Here is a 14,853-nt window from a genome sequence, read left to right on the forward strand (position 1 = left end):
AGTGGCAGATGGGATTTTGATAACGAGCATTTTGAGTCCCATGTTCGTGCCCTTTTGTTCAGTATGGCGAATATTAGAGTCATAGAACACAGAAAAGATCCTTCGTTCCATTGAGTCTGCACAGACAATAACTACCACTTAGGTGTGCTAATCCCAACTTCCTGTACTTGTCCCATATGTTTGAATGCTATGATAATTCAAGTGCTCATCCAAATATTTTATAAAGGTTGCAAGGTTTCCGGCCTCCACTACCTTCCCAGGCAGTGCACTTGAGATTCCCATCAACTGCTGAGTGAAAAGGTTTTTTCTCAAATCCACTTTCCTACCCCTTACCCTAAAACTTCATCCCCTTGTGATGGACCCTTCAACCAAGGGGAACAGCTGCCCCTACTCACCTAATCTGTATCCCTCATAATCTTATGCATCTGAGCCTTCTCTGCTCCAGAGAAAACACTCCCATAACCTTCTTCACTACTGACCATCCTACCAATCTTTGTGTTGTCTGAAACGTTGCTTAACATTCCCCTGTTTCCATCTATATCGTTTATGTTTATAACAAACAATAAAGGTCCCAATACTTTTGGAACTTGCTGGACACCAGACTCCAGTCATTTAGACAGCCTTTGACCACTGCACTTTGTGTCAGATCACTAAGCCAGTTTCTGATCCATCTTGAATGTTTCCCTGAATTCAATGTGCTTTAACCTTCTCAGTCAGTGTCCCATGTGGGACCTGGTCTAAAAGCTTTGCTAAAATCCATGTGGGTTTGGAAGGTGCTGTCTCTGCAATGCTTATTGTAGATAATACACACTGCTGCTACTGAGCATCAGTGGTGGAGGGAGTGAATGCTTTCGGATGTGGAGCCAGTGAAATGGACTGCTTTGTCCTGGATGGTGTCAAACTTCTTGAGTATTGTTGGAGCCACATTGTCCAGGCAAGTGGGGAGTGCTCCATCTCACTCCTGACTTGATCTTTGCAGATAGAGGACAGGTGGGGAGTGAGGAGGTGTGCTACTTGCCACAGTATTCCAAACCTCTGACCTGCTCTTGTAGCCACTGTATTTGTATGGCAAGTCCTGTTGAGTTTCTGGTCAATAGTGACTCCCAGGATGATAGTTGGGGAATTCATTGATGGTAACACTGTCAGGGAGTGGTGGTTAGATTGTCTCTTATTGGAGATGCTCATCTCCTAGTATTGTGTGGCATGTATGCTATTTCCAATTTGTCAGCTGAAGCCCAGGTATTATCTAGATCTTGTTGGATTAGAGCACGACTGCTTCAGTATTTGAGGAGTTGTATTTTGTTGAAATCTGTCTCTAGGTTAAGATTTTTAAAAATATAAAATGCAGGTACCAAGTTAGCCTGGAGCAGTGTCTTTAGAGCAGTAAGACTGTGCTATTTTCTGGGTCTGTAGATTAAGGTGCAAGGATGGCCTTTATTAGGGTGATGTGCTCTGCTAGGAGACAGTGAGGACTGCAGATGCTTCGACTGCAGAGTCGAAGAGTATGGACAGGCAGCATCCAAGGAGCAGGAGAGTTAGCTTTTTTTATGCTTGAAACGTAGATTCTCCTGGTTGCATGCTGCTTGACCAGCTGTGTTCTTCTGTCAGATATGGAAGATTAGGGAGAATTTCAGTGTTACTGATGATTATGTCTGCAGGGCGTACATTTGTTTGTGAATCCTATCAGATTGCAATGGTGTGAGGTTCTGGTTTTCACTCAGCAATTTGCTGATTTAAGGTGGTTCAAGCCCCCACCCCCCCGCCCCCAAAACCGATCCCTGGTTTTGACACTGGACTTATTTAGGGATTATGAAATGAAGAAGGTGGTAGACAGGTGTTTCAGGGCAAAATAATCTCTGCAGTTATTTCAATACAAAAGATAAGTATAGCAGAATAGAGTAGAATAGCCTTTATTGTTACACACACTCGAATGATTGCAGTGAAAAGCTTTGGTGCCATCTTAGGTACAGGGTACTGCGTACTGAATACTTCAGTGAATTGAAAGAGTTTTTAAAAAAGTCTAGCATAGAAATACAAAGATTTAATAATTACTCCAATGACTCAAAGTCCAAAATAAGAATCAAAAGCATCTTTAAAGAGTACTCAACTTACAATCTGTGTTGAAAATGTGTTGCTGGTTAAAGCACAGCAGGTCAGGCAGCATCCAAGGAACTGGAAATTCGAAATTTCGGGCACTAGCCCTTCATCAGGAATCCAGCATCTGCAGACCTCACTTTTTACTCTTACAATTTGTGTTGTCAGGCTTCAGAACTTGAGACCTCGCTGCGTCTTTGCACCAGGCTCTGGCCTACAACACACCTTAAGGATTCATCTCCCACGTCAGCATGGATTCAGACCCGCCTACTCTATTCTCCATTCCCCCGGGTAAATCTAAGAAGTTAGAAGTTGGTGGTAGTGAAGAAAAGCTGAAGGAAAGGGAAAACTGAATTTAACACTGAATTATACAGAGGACAGTAATTAAATACACTATTAAACAGATGAAAAACTATTAGAGCCGAAACAGCAGTTTTATTTACAGAATCTTTAATCAATTAAAAATCACATGCCATCAGCTTATAGTCCCAACAGGTTTATTTGGATGTACTTGCTTTCGGAGCGCTGCTTCTTCTTCAGGTGATTGTCTGATAAAGGAGCAGCGCTCCGAAAGCTGGTGCTTCCAAATAAACCTACTGGACTATAACCTGGTGTTGTGTGATTTTTAACTTTGTACACCCCAGTCCAACACTGGCATCTCCAAGTCAAAACTTTACTGTTGGGGTCCCAATGCACAGTCACCGCCTGCCTAGCCCTCCCTGCTCGTCAGGCTGGAACTTTGGAGTCTCGGGAGTTTCAGCTAAAGAAAACAGATTTTGAAGTGTGCTCAGTTGCTGAAGTTCTTGCTGTTGCTTTGCTTGGTTCAGAACAGGCCTATCTCTGGAAGCTCTGTTTGGGTAGCGCTTGGTTGGCATCCCCCTTATCAGATTTCCTTTGTTAAGATGATGCCCTTGGTTTGGCTTCCCAACTCAACTTCTGTGTTCAGCTTCTATGGTTCTTGGTTCCAAAGCTGCTTATTGGGGCTGGAAGCTTGTGGGCAAGTTGTTTGTACACAAGCTTGTTGTTTAACAGGCTCTCTCTCCCCCCAGGTCAGATCAGGGCTAACAGTTATACAGACTCTGTGTCCCATTATCTTCCCTCAAATTTGTGTTGTCCATTGTTTCCTTCTGAAGTCCATGGTCCTCCTGAGAGATAAGAGAATGTGTAAATGAATTTTGATTGAAGATGAATGTTTAGTATCTGTGTAGGCTGTGTTGGTTAGCCCATGGTGTAGAAGTTAGAATTAGTCTGCAGTGTGAGGTTTGGTTGATTCCTCTCTGAGTGGAGGTGTAAATTGGAATTCCAGGTTGAACAATGGTTCCAAGCAGTCATCTCTATGAATGTGTATTTTTAAGACCATAAGACATAGGAGTAGAAGTAAGGCCATTCAGCCCATCGAGTCCACTCCACCAGTGGGGGGTGGGGCCGGAAGAGATCAGTATGGTTGGGGAAAAACAAACAAGTCAAACAGTCATAGAGTCATAGAGATGTACAGCACGGAAACAGACCCTTCGGTCCAACCTGTCCATGCCGACCAGATATCCCAACCCGATCTCGTCCCACCTGCTAGCACCCAGGTAGACAAGTTCGTGAGGAAGGCATTTGGTATGCTTTCCTTTATTGGTAAGAGTATTGAGTAAAAGATTTGGGAGACCATGTTGTGGCTGTACACGACATTAGTTAAGCCACTTTTAAAACACTGTTCAATTCTGGTCTCCCTGCGGTAGGAAAGATGTTCAGAAAGGATTCAGAAAATATTACAAGGATGTTGCCAGGGTTGGAGGGTTTGCGCTATTGGGAGAGTCATAGAGATGCACAGCATGGAAACAGACCCTTCAGTTCAACCCGTCCATGCCGAGCAGATATCCCAACCCAATCTAGTCCCACCTGCCAGCACCCGGCCCATATCCCCCCAAACCCTTCCTATTCCTATACCCATCCAAATGCCTCTGAAATGTTGCAATTGTACCAGCCTCCACCACATTCTCTGGCAACTCATTCCATACACGTGCCAACCTCTGCATGAAAAAGTTGCCCCTTAGGTCTCTTTTACATCTTTCCCCTCTCACCCTAAACCTATGCCCTCTACTTCTAGACTCCCTGACCCCAGGGAAAAGACTTTGCCTACTTACCCTATCCATGCCCCTCATAATTTTGTAAACCTCTATAAAGTCTCCCCTCAGCCTCTGACACTCCAGGGAAAACAGCCCCAGCCTGTTCAGCCTCTCCCTGTAGCTCAAATCCTCCAACTCTGGCAACATCCTTGTAAATCTTTTCTGAATCCTTTCAAGTTTCACAACATCTTTCCGATAGGAAGGAGACCAGAACTGCATGCAATATTCCAACAGTGGCCTAACCAATGTCCTGTACAGCCGCAACATGACCTCCCAGCTCCTGTACTCAATACTCTGACCAATAAAGGAAAACATACCAAACTCCTCCTTCACTATCCTATCTACCTGCGACTCCACTTTCAAGGAGCTATGAGCCTCCACTCCAAGGTCTCTTTGTTCAGCAACACTCCTGAGGACCTTACCATTAAGTGTATAACTCCTGCTAAGATTTGCTTTTCAAATTGCAGCACCTCGCATTTATCTGAATTAAACTCCAACTGCCACTTCTCAGCCCATTGGCCCATCTGGTCCAGATCTTGTTGTAATCTGAGGTAACCCTCTTCGCTGTCCACTACACCTCCAATTTTGGTGTCATCTGCAAATTTACTAACTGTACCTCTTATGCTTGCATCCAAATAATTTATGTAAATTACAAAAAGTAGAGGACCCAGCACCGATCCTTGTGGCACTTCACTAGTCACAGGCCTCCAATCTGAAAAACAACCCTCCACGACCACCCTCTGTCTTCTACCTTTGAGCCAGTTCTGTATCCAAATGGCTAGTTCTCCCTGTATTCCATGAGATCTAACCTTGCTAATTAGTCTCCCATGGGGAACCTTGTCGAACACCTTACTGAAGTCCATATAGATCACATCTACTGCTCTGCCCTCATCAATCTTCTTTGTTACTACTTCAAAAAACTCAATCAAGTTTGTGAGACATGATTTTCCCACGCACAAAGCCATGTTGACTATCCCTAATCAGTCCTTGCCTTTCCAAATACATGTACATCCTGTTCCTCAGGATTCCCTCCAACAACTTGCCCACTACCAAGGCTGGCAGGCACAAAGCAGAGAATGAGAGGACTAATCAATTAAATGACATTTATTTCAATACGAGAGGTCTGGCAAATAAGACAGATGAACTCAGGGCACGGTAGGGAACATTGGGCTAGGATATCTCAGCTGTTACTGAAACATGGCTGAGGGAGACACAGGACTGGCAGCTTCATGTTCTTGGGGGTTGGCAAGAGAGGAAGAGGAGGAGAGATTTTGATTAGGGGTAATGTTATGGCTATACTGAGGGAGCATATTCCTCGGAATACGTCCCAGTAAGTTATTTGGGTGGAAATGAGAAAGGGATGATCACCTTATTGGGATTGTATTGTAGACCCCCAAATAGTCAGCAGGAAATTGAGAAACATATTTGTAAGGAGATGTCAGATACGTGTAAGAGTAATAGGGTGCTTATGGCAGGGGATTTTGATTTTCCAAACATAGGCTGGGGCTACAATAGTGTTAAGGGCTTGGGTGGAGAGGAATTTGTTAAGTATGTACAAGAAATTTTTCTGATTCAGTATGTGGATGTACCGACTAGAGAAGGTGCAAAACTTGTCCTACTCTTGGGAAATAAGGCAGGGCACGTGATTGAGGTGTCAGTGGGGGAGCACTTTGTCAGTGATCATAATTCTATTAGTTTTAAAATAGTTTTGGAGAAAGATAGACTGGATGTAAAAGTTAAGTTTCTAAATTGGAAAAAGGCCAATTTTGATTGTATTAGATAAGAACTTTCAACAGTTGATTGGGGGGTGCATTGGGGTGGTGGTGGTGGGACCACAGATAGTTGCAGATAAAGGGATAGTTGGAAAGTAGGAGGCCTTCAGCAATGAGATAATGAGAGTCCAGAGACAATATGTGCCTGTTAGGGTGAAGGGCAAAGCTCGTAGGTGTAGGGAATGCTGGATGATTAGAGAAATTGAAATTTTGGTCAAGAAAAAGCAGGAAGCATTTATAGGAATCCCTAGAAGAGTATAAAGGTAGTTGGAGTATACTTAAGAGGGAAATCAGGAGGGCAAAAAGGGGATGTGAGATAGCTTTCGCAAAGAGTGTTCAGGAGAATCCAAAGGGATTCCACAAATCCTCCCCTTGGTGAGGGTGATCCGGAGATGTTCCCGTAAGTTGGCATCCTAACTCCCTGATGTAGGGGAGACCACATTGAGAACAACGGACACAGTAAATGACACAAAGATATTTTGGGGCCTTTGGTGGGGGGGAGGAGAGAGAGGTGTGGGCGCAGGTTTTGCACTTCCTACAGTGGCAGAAGGAGCCACGAGGGGAGGGTGGGTTGGTGGGGAGGTGTGGACCCACAAAGGGAGTTGCAGAGGGAATGGTCTCTCCAGAATGCAGATAGAGTGTGGTGGGAAATTTATCCCTGGTGGTGGGGTCCATTTGTAGGTGGTGGAAATGGCGGAGGATGACACGATGTATCTGGAGGTTGTTGAGGTGGAAGGTGAGGACCAGAGGGGTTCTGTCCTTGTTGCGGTTGGAGGGGTGGAGTCCTAGGGTGAAGCCTGTGGGTGGGAGATCCCCTGAGGTGATGAGGTTGTGGATGGTCTGTGAGATGATGGGTTGGTGATGGGAGGTGAGGTTGTGGTTGAGGGGTCAGTAGGAAGAGGTGTCTGCGAGTTGGTGCCTGGCTTCAGTGGTGCAAAGTTCAGTGCATCAAACTACCACTGCGCCCCCACCCAACCTTGTCTCCAGGTCTGATGGTGAGGTTTGAGTTGGAGCGGTGGGAGTGAAGGGCTGCACGTTGCAAGGGGGTCCACCCCCCTCCCCCACTCTAACCTCTCACCCTCAACTCTCAGCCCTCCACTCCAACCCCAACACCATCATCAAACCTGCAGACAAGGAGGGGAATTGGGTGCAAGTGGTAATTTCACGCAACGACCTCTACACCGCTGAAGTCGGTGATGAAGGGTTTTTGCCCGAAACGTTGATTCTCCTGCTCCTCGGATGCTGCCTGACCTGCTGTGTTTTTCCAGCACCACACTCTTTACTCTAATCTCCAGCATCTGCAGTCCTCACTTTTTTCTACACCGCTGAAGTCAGGCACCAACTCGCGGACACCTCCTACCATCCCCTCAACCATGACCTCACCTCCCATCACCAAACCATCATCTCCCAAACCATCCACAACCTCATCACCTCTGGGGATCTCCCATGCACAGCCTCCAACCTCAAAGCTCAGGAACCCCACACTGCCCGGTTCTACCTCCTACCCAAGATTCACAAACCTGACTGCCCCGGCTGACCATTGTCTCAGTCTCCTGGCCCATCGAACTTATCTCTGTATACCTTGACACCGTCCTGTCCCGCTTGGTCCAGGAACTCCCCACCTACGTTCAGGACACCACCCACATCCTCCACCTCCTTTCGTTTCCCTGGCCCCATATGCCTCATCTTCATCGTGGACATCCAGTCCCTCTACACATCCATCTGTCATGTTAAAGGCCTATAAGCCCTTCGTTTCTTCCTCTCCCAAAGACCCAACCAGTACCCTTCCACTGACGCACTCATTCAATTGGCTGAACTGGTCTTTACCCCAAACATTTCTCCTTCGAAGGCTCCCACTTCCTCCAGACAAAAAGGGTAGCCATGAGCACCCACATGGACCCCAGCTATGCCTGCCTCTTCATCAGGTACATGGAACAGTCCATCTTACACAGCTACAGCGGCACCATTCCCCTCATTTTCCTTCACTACATCGATGACTGTATCGGCGCCATCTCGTGCTCCCATGCGAAGGTTGGACAGTTCATCAACTTCACCAACACCTTTCACACGGACCTCAATTCACCTGGACCATCTCAGACACGTTCTTCCCCTGCCTGGACCTCTCCCTGCAAAACTTGCGGCCATACCTCCTCCCTTACCTCTCTCCAAGGCCTCAAGAGATCCTACCATATCCGCCACAAATTCATCTGCACCTCCACACACATCATCTATTGCATCCACTGCACCCGATGTGGCCTCCTCTATATTGGGGAGACGGGTCGCCTACTTGCAGAACTCTTCAGGGAACACCTCTGGGACGCCCGGACCAACCAACCCAACCACCCCGTGGCTCAACACTTTAACTCTCCCTCCCACTCCACCGAAGACATGCAGGTCCTTGGACTCCTCCATCGCCAGAACATAACAACACGATGGTTGGAGGAAGAGCGCCTCATCTTCCGCCTGGGAACCCTCCAACCACAAGGGATGAACTCAGATTTCTCCAGTTTCCTCATTTCCCCTCCCCCCACCTTGTCTCAGTCGGTTCCCTTTAACTCAGCACCGCCCTCCTAACCTGCAATCCTCTTCCTGACCTCTCCGCCCCCACCCCACTCCAGCCTATCACCCTCACCTTGACCTCCTTCCACCTATAACATCTCCATCGCCCCTCCCCCAAGTCCCTCCTCCCTACCTTTTATCTTAGCCTGCCTGGCACCCTCTCCTCATTCCTGATGAAGGGCTCCGGCCCGAAACGTCGAATTTCCTGTTCCTTGAATGCTGCCTGACCTGCTGTGCTTTAACCAGCAACACATTTTCAGCTAGAATCCCTCTGGGTCAGCCGTCTTTGATTAGATTACTTAGTGTGGAAACAGGCCCCTCAGCCCAACAAGTCCACACCGACCTGCTGAAGCGCAGCCCACCCATAGCCCTACATTTACCCATTACCTAACACTACAGGCAATTTAGCATGGCCAATTCACCTGACCTGCACATCTTTGGACTGTGGGAGGAAACCGGAGCACCCGGAGGAAACCCACGCAGACACAGGGAGAACGTGCAAACTCCACACAGTCAGTCGCCTGAGTCGGGAATTGAACCCAGGTCTCTGGCGCTGTGAGGCAGCAGTGCTAACCACTGTGCCACCGTGCCACCCACACCTACCACCTTTCAACCCCACCAACCTCTGGATTCATCGCATCATCCTCTGCCATTTCAACCACCAACAAACAGACTTCACCACTATTTCCCTACCCACCCTGTGTTCGCAGAGACCATTCCCTCTGCGACTCCCTTGTTAACTCCATGCCCACCCTCCCCTCCTGGCACCTTCCCCTACAGAAGTGCACAGCCTGTGCCCTCACTACCCCCTCACCTCCAAAGGCCCCAAAAGATCCTTCCAATCCGTCAGAGATTTACCTGTACTTTCACACACCTCATCTACTGTGTCCATTGCTCCCAATGTGGTCTCCTCCACATTGCGGAGACAGCATGCCAACTTGTGGAACAGTTCAGGAACATGTCTGGGACACCCAAACCCAACAAACTCACTGCCCCGTGGCCGACCACTTCAACTCCCCCCTCCTGCTCTGCCAAGGATGTGCAAGTTCTGGGCCTCCTCTCCTGTCAAACCCTAACCACCCGATGCCTGGAGGCAGAACACCGTATCTTCTGCCCCGGGACCCTCCAACCACACAGGATCAATGTGGATTTCACCAGTTACCTCATTTCCCCTCCCCCCACCATATCCCAGATCCAACTTTCCAACTTGGCACCACCTTCTTGACCAGTCCATCTTCCTTCCCACCTATCCTCTACACCCTCCTCTCTGATCTATCCCCATCCACCTATCACATTCTCAGCTACCTTCCCCACAGCCTCACCCCCACGCTTCCATTTATCTCTCAGCCCCCTTGGCCCACAAGCCTCATTCCTGATGAAGGGCTAATTCCTAAAATGTCGCTCCTGCTGCTCCTCGGATGCTGCCTGTGCTTTTCCAGCACCACATTCTTCGACGCTGATTTAACTCTTCCTACAGCTCCGACTTTTCCTACAGCTTTGTTTACTTTCCTCTGGAGTCACACCCAAACTGAATCAGCGAGTTTATTTTTTAACAGGCTCCAACAATCAAAAACAGAACAATTGAACACAATACATATACATATCAGTTGAAGGGTTTTGAGTTCATCTTAATTGCCATGGTGTTCTCAAATACTTGCATTGCCAGTCTTATTTCCTCTTCACCTTCCCTCTGATCCTCAAGTATTTAAGAATTCATCTGACACGCATTACACATCCTTATTTTTAATTTTATTATCATCTCCATCTCCCTCATCATCAAAGAACTCCTGTTTTTGGTTTGACCCTCCCTTAGCCCCTTTGTTGGGACCTTGTCAGTACCTGAACATCCATTCCCTAAAGCTGGTCCATTATTCTGTCAGCGTCTGGTTACAGAGTTCAATTTTGAGACTTTATAAAGCTCTGGTTAGGCCCCATTTGGAGTACTGTGTCCAGTTTTGGTCCCCACACCTTAGGAAGGACATACTGGCACTGGAACGTGTCCAGCGGAGATTCACACGGATGATCCCCAATGGTCAAGGTATCTGAATCCCTTGCTCCTGCACCAGCCTCGCTCTCACTACTTGGCACTTCCCAATTGCTGTCATTCATCCCCAACACCACACACCCTGTCTGCCCTCTGGGCTGCCTGCTTACTCACCTCCAGACCTTTCCCCACCTGCACCAACAGTAATAGCTGAATCCCACGAAAGTCTGAGTGACATGGACTATGGTGAGATCAGGGCAGAATCAGATAAGTACAGTGAGGCCTATCTCACCACTGAGAGAATTTCTCTTCGCTCTTTATGCTTTCCACAAGCAATGCAGTGAGATTCTCATGAGGCAATCATTATTGTTTGTTCGATGTCTTCTTAACGCCACATCTTGCCCAAAACATGAATATTCAAACTCGTAACTTACCAAACAAGCTCGACATTGAGCAATCTCAGCTTGGAACTCAGAGAAAGTACCGCGTAAACTCAGCCTGCTGTTTGCTTCAAAGGAGCTCCATGTTGGACACTTGGCGCCAACATCCCAGGGCACCAAGTGCTCATACCCATGTCCTGATATGGCATCTGATATGTAGCAGCTTCTGTGAACCCTCATGGCACATCTCCAATCCCGTTACAGTACACTTCTGCACATCAGTGCTGCATCAGTAACTCTCATTGTAATGCTGCAGCGTTGACACGGAGCACTCAGGGACACACAATCAGCTCATGGGACTGCACCAGGCAGCCTTTCCAGGCTGTTCGCTCGGTCTCACAGTACTAACTCACTCCAAGACTATCTGGATAGTCACAGCATCTCTGCCTCACTTAGTATTATTGACCTTTGCCCCTCAGCTCAGAGATACCAGGTTCATGTTACTGCTGTCTTGCTGTGTCATTGAGTGCAGACACAAAGCCTGAAAGCTTGCCCCCCGGTGTCAGCAGGCCTCCGGTAGGTCCAAGGGGGAGAGTATTCACCCAGAATTCATATTGGTGCAGTAAGTCAGGAGCAGCCTTCGATACCAGCCCGGGGTCAAATCCTCTCAACCTAAGTGGTTAGGAGCCAAATGTTGGGCAGCACATGCCTGACTGTGAGCAGTTTTCCTTGTGGATTCAGACAGAGAGAGACAGGTATTACAATGCATGAAATTGTGTGGCACAGCTATTACTGTTGGTGCAGGTGGGAAAGGTCTGGAGGTGAGTAAGCAGGCAGCCCAGAGGGCAGACAGGGTGTGTGGTGTTGGGGATGAATGACAGCAATTGGGAAGTGCCAAGTAGTGAGAGCGAGGCTGGTGCAGGAGCAAGGGATTCAGATACCTTGACCATTGGGGATCATCCGTGTGAATCTCCGCTGGACACGTTCCAGTGCCAGTATGTCCTTCCTAAGGTGTGGGGACCAAAACTGGACACAGTACTCCAAATGGGGCCTAACCAGAGCTTTATAAAGTCTCAGTAGCACATCTCTGCTTTTATATTCCAAACCCCTTGAGATAAGTGACAACATTGCATTCGCTTTCTTAATCACGGACTCAACCTGCATGTTTACCTTTGGAGAATCCTCGACTAGCTCTCCCAGATCCCTTTGTACTTTGGCTTTATGAATTTTCTCACCGTTTAGAAAGTAGTCCATGCTTGTATTCTTTTTGCCAAAGTGCAAGACCTCGCATTTGCTCACGTTGAATTCCATCAGCCATTTCCTGGACCACTCTCCCAAACTGTCTAGATCCTTCTGTAGCCTCCCCACTTCCTCAGTACTACCTGCCTGTCCACCTAACTTCGTATCATCTGCAAACTTTGCCCCCGGTCCCTTCATCCAGATCATTAATATATAATGCGAACAGCTGTGGCCCCAACACTGAACCCTGCGGGACACCGCTTGTCACCGGCTGCCATTCCGAAAAAGAACCTTTTATCCCAACTCTCTGCCTTCTGTCAGACAGTCAATCCTCAATCCATCCCAGTAGCTCACCTCGAACACCATGGACCCTCCCCTTGCTCAGCAGCCTCCCGTGTGGCACCTTATCAAAGGCCTTTTGAAAGTCTAGATAGACCACATCCACTGGGTTTCCCTGGTCTACTTGTCACCTCTTCAAAGAATTCCAACAGGTTTGTCAGGCATGACCTCCCCTTACTAAAGAGTAAAACGTGAGGTCTGCAGATGCTGGAGATCAGAGCTGAAAATGCGTTGCTGGTTAAAGCGCAGCAGGTCAAGCAGCATCCAAGGAACAGGAGATTCGATGTTTCAGGCACAAGCCCTTCATCAGGAATGAGGTCTGCAGATGCTGGAGATCAGAGCTGAAAATGTGTTGCTGGTTAAAGCGCAGCAGTCGGGCAGCATCCAAGGAACAGGAAATTCGACGTTTCGTCGAATTTCCTGTTCCTTGGGTGCTGCCTGACCTGCTGTGCTTTAACCAGCAACACATTTTCAGCTCCCCTTACTAAATCCATGTTGACTTGTTCGAATCAGACTCTGCTCTTCTAAGAATTTAGAAACCTCATCCTTAATGATGGATTCTAGAATTTTACCAACAACCGAGGTTAGACTAATTGGCCTATAATTTTCCATCTTATATCTTGATCCTTTCTTGAACAAGGGGGTTACAACAGCCATCTTCCAATCATCCGGGACCTTTCCTGACTCCAGTGACTCTTGAAAGATCTCAACCAATGCCTCCGCTATTTCCTCAGCCACCTCTCTCAGAACTCTAGGGTGTATCCCATTGGGGCCAGGAGATTTATCAATTTTAAGACTTTTTAACTTTTCTAGCACTATCTCTTTTGTAAAGGCAACCATACTCAACTCAGCCCCCGACTCCCTTTAATTGTTGGGATATTACTCATGTCTTCCACTGTGAAAACTGATGCAAAGTACTTGTTAAGTTCTCCTGCTATTTCCTTATCTCCCATCACTAGGTAATTATAGATCAGTAAGCCTTACTTCTATGGTAGGAAAGATTTTGGAAAGGACTATAAGAGATAAGATCTATAATCATCTAGCAACCAACAATTTGATTTCAGAGAGTCAACATGGTTTTATCAAGGGCAGATCATGTCTCACAAACGTCAGAGTTTTTTGAGAAAGTGACCGAGCATGTAGATGAGGGTAGGGCAGTTGATGTGTTGTACATGGACTTCAGTAAAGCCTTTGATAAGGTTCCACATGGTAGGCTGTTGGAGAAAATGCAGAGGCATGGGATTGAGGGTTATTTAGCAGTTTGGATTAGAAACTAGCTTTCTGTAAGAAGGCAGCGAGTGGTTGATAGAAAATATTCAGCCTGGAGTCTGGTTACTAGTGGTGTGCCACAAAGATCTGTTTTGGGACCACTGCTGTTTGTCAATTTTATGAATGACTTCGACTTAGGCATAGGTGGATGGATCAGTAAATTTGCAGACGACACTAAAGTCGGTGGAATAGTAGACAGTTCGGAAGAATGTTACAGGTTGCAGGGGGACTTGGGTAAACTGCAGAATTGGGCTGAGAGGTGGCAAATGGAGTTCAATGCAGCTAAATGTGAGGTGATGCACTTAGGGAAGAAAAACAGGAAGGAAGAGTACTGGGTCAATGGAAAGATTCTTGGTGGTGTGGATGTGCAGAGGGATCTTGGAGTCCATGTACATAGATCCCTGAAAGTTGCTACTCAGGTGGTTAGTGCTGTTAAGAAGGCATACGGTGTGTTAGGTTTCATTGGTAGAGGGATTGTGTTCCGGAGTTGCAATATCATGCTGCAACTACACAAAATGCTAGTGTGGCCACACTTGGAATATTGTGTACAGTTCTGGTCGCCATATTTCGGAAAGGATGTGGAAGCATTGGAAAAGGTGCAGAGGAGATTTACCAGGATGTTGCCTGGTCTGGAAGGAAGGTCTTATGAGGAAAGGCTGAGACACTTGGGTCTGTTCTCATTGGAAAGAAGAAGGCTAAGAGGGGATTTGATAGAGACATACAAGATGATCAGAGGATTAGATAGGGTAGATAGTGAATGTCTTTTTCCTAGGATGATGCTGTCAGCTTGTACAAGGAGGCATAACTACAAATTGAGATTTAAGACAGATGTCAGAGGTGGGTTCTTTACTCGGAGTGGTAAAGGCGTGTAATGTCCTACCTGCCAATGTAGTTAACTCAGCCACATTAGGGAGATTTAAACAATCTTTAGATAAGCACATGGATGATGATGGGATAGTGTAGGGGGACAAGCTGGGGATAGTGTAGGGGGACAAGCTGAGAATAGTTCACAGGTTGGCACAACATTGAGGGCCGAAGGGCCTATTCTGCGCTGTATTGTTCAATATCTACGCCTTCTTAACCACTTTGTTGACCTGTCAGGC

The sequence above is a fragment of the Hemiscyllium ocellatum genome, chromosome 12 (genome assembly GCF_020745735.1).
Source record: "Hemiscyllium ocellatum isolate sHemOce1 chromosome 12, sHemOce1.pat.X.cur, whole genome shotgun sequence".
Taxonomy (NCBI): Eukaryota; Metazoa; Chordata; class Chondrichthyes; order Orectolobiformes; family Hemiscylliidae; genus Hemiscyllium; species Hemiscyllium ocellatum.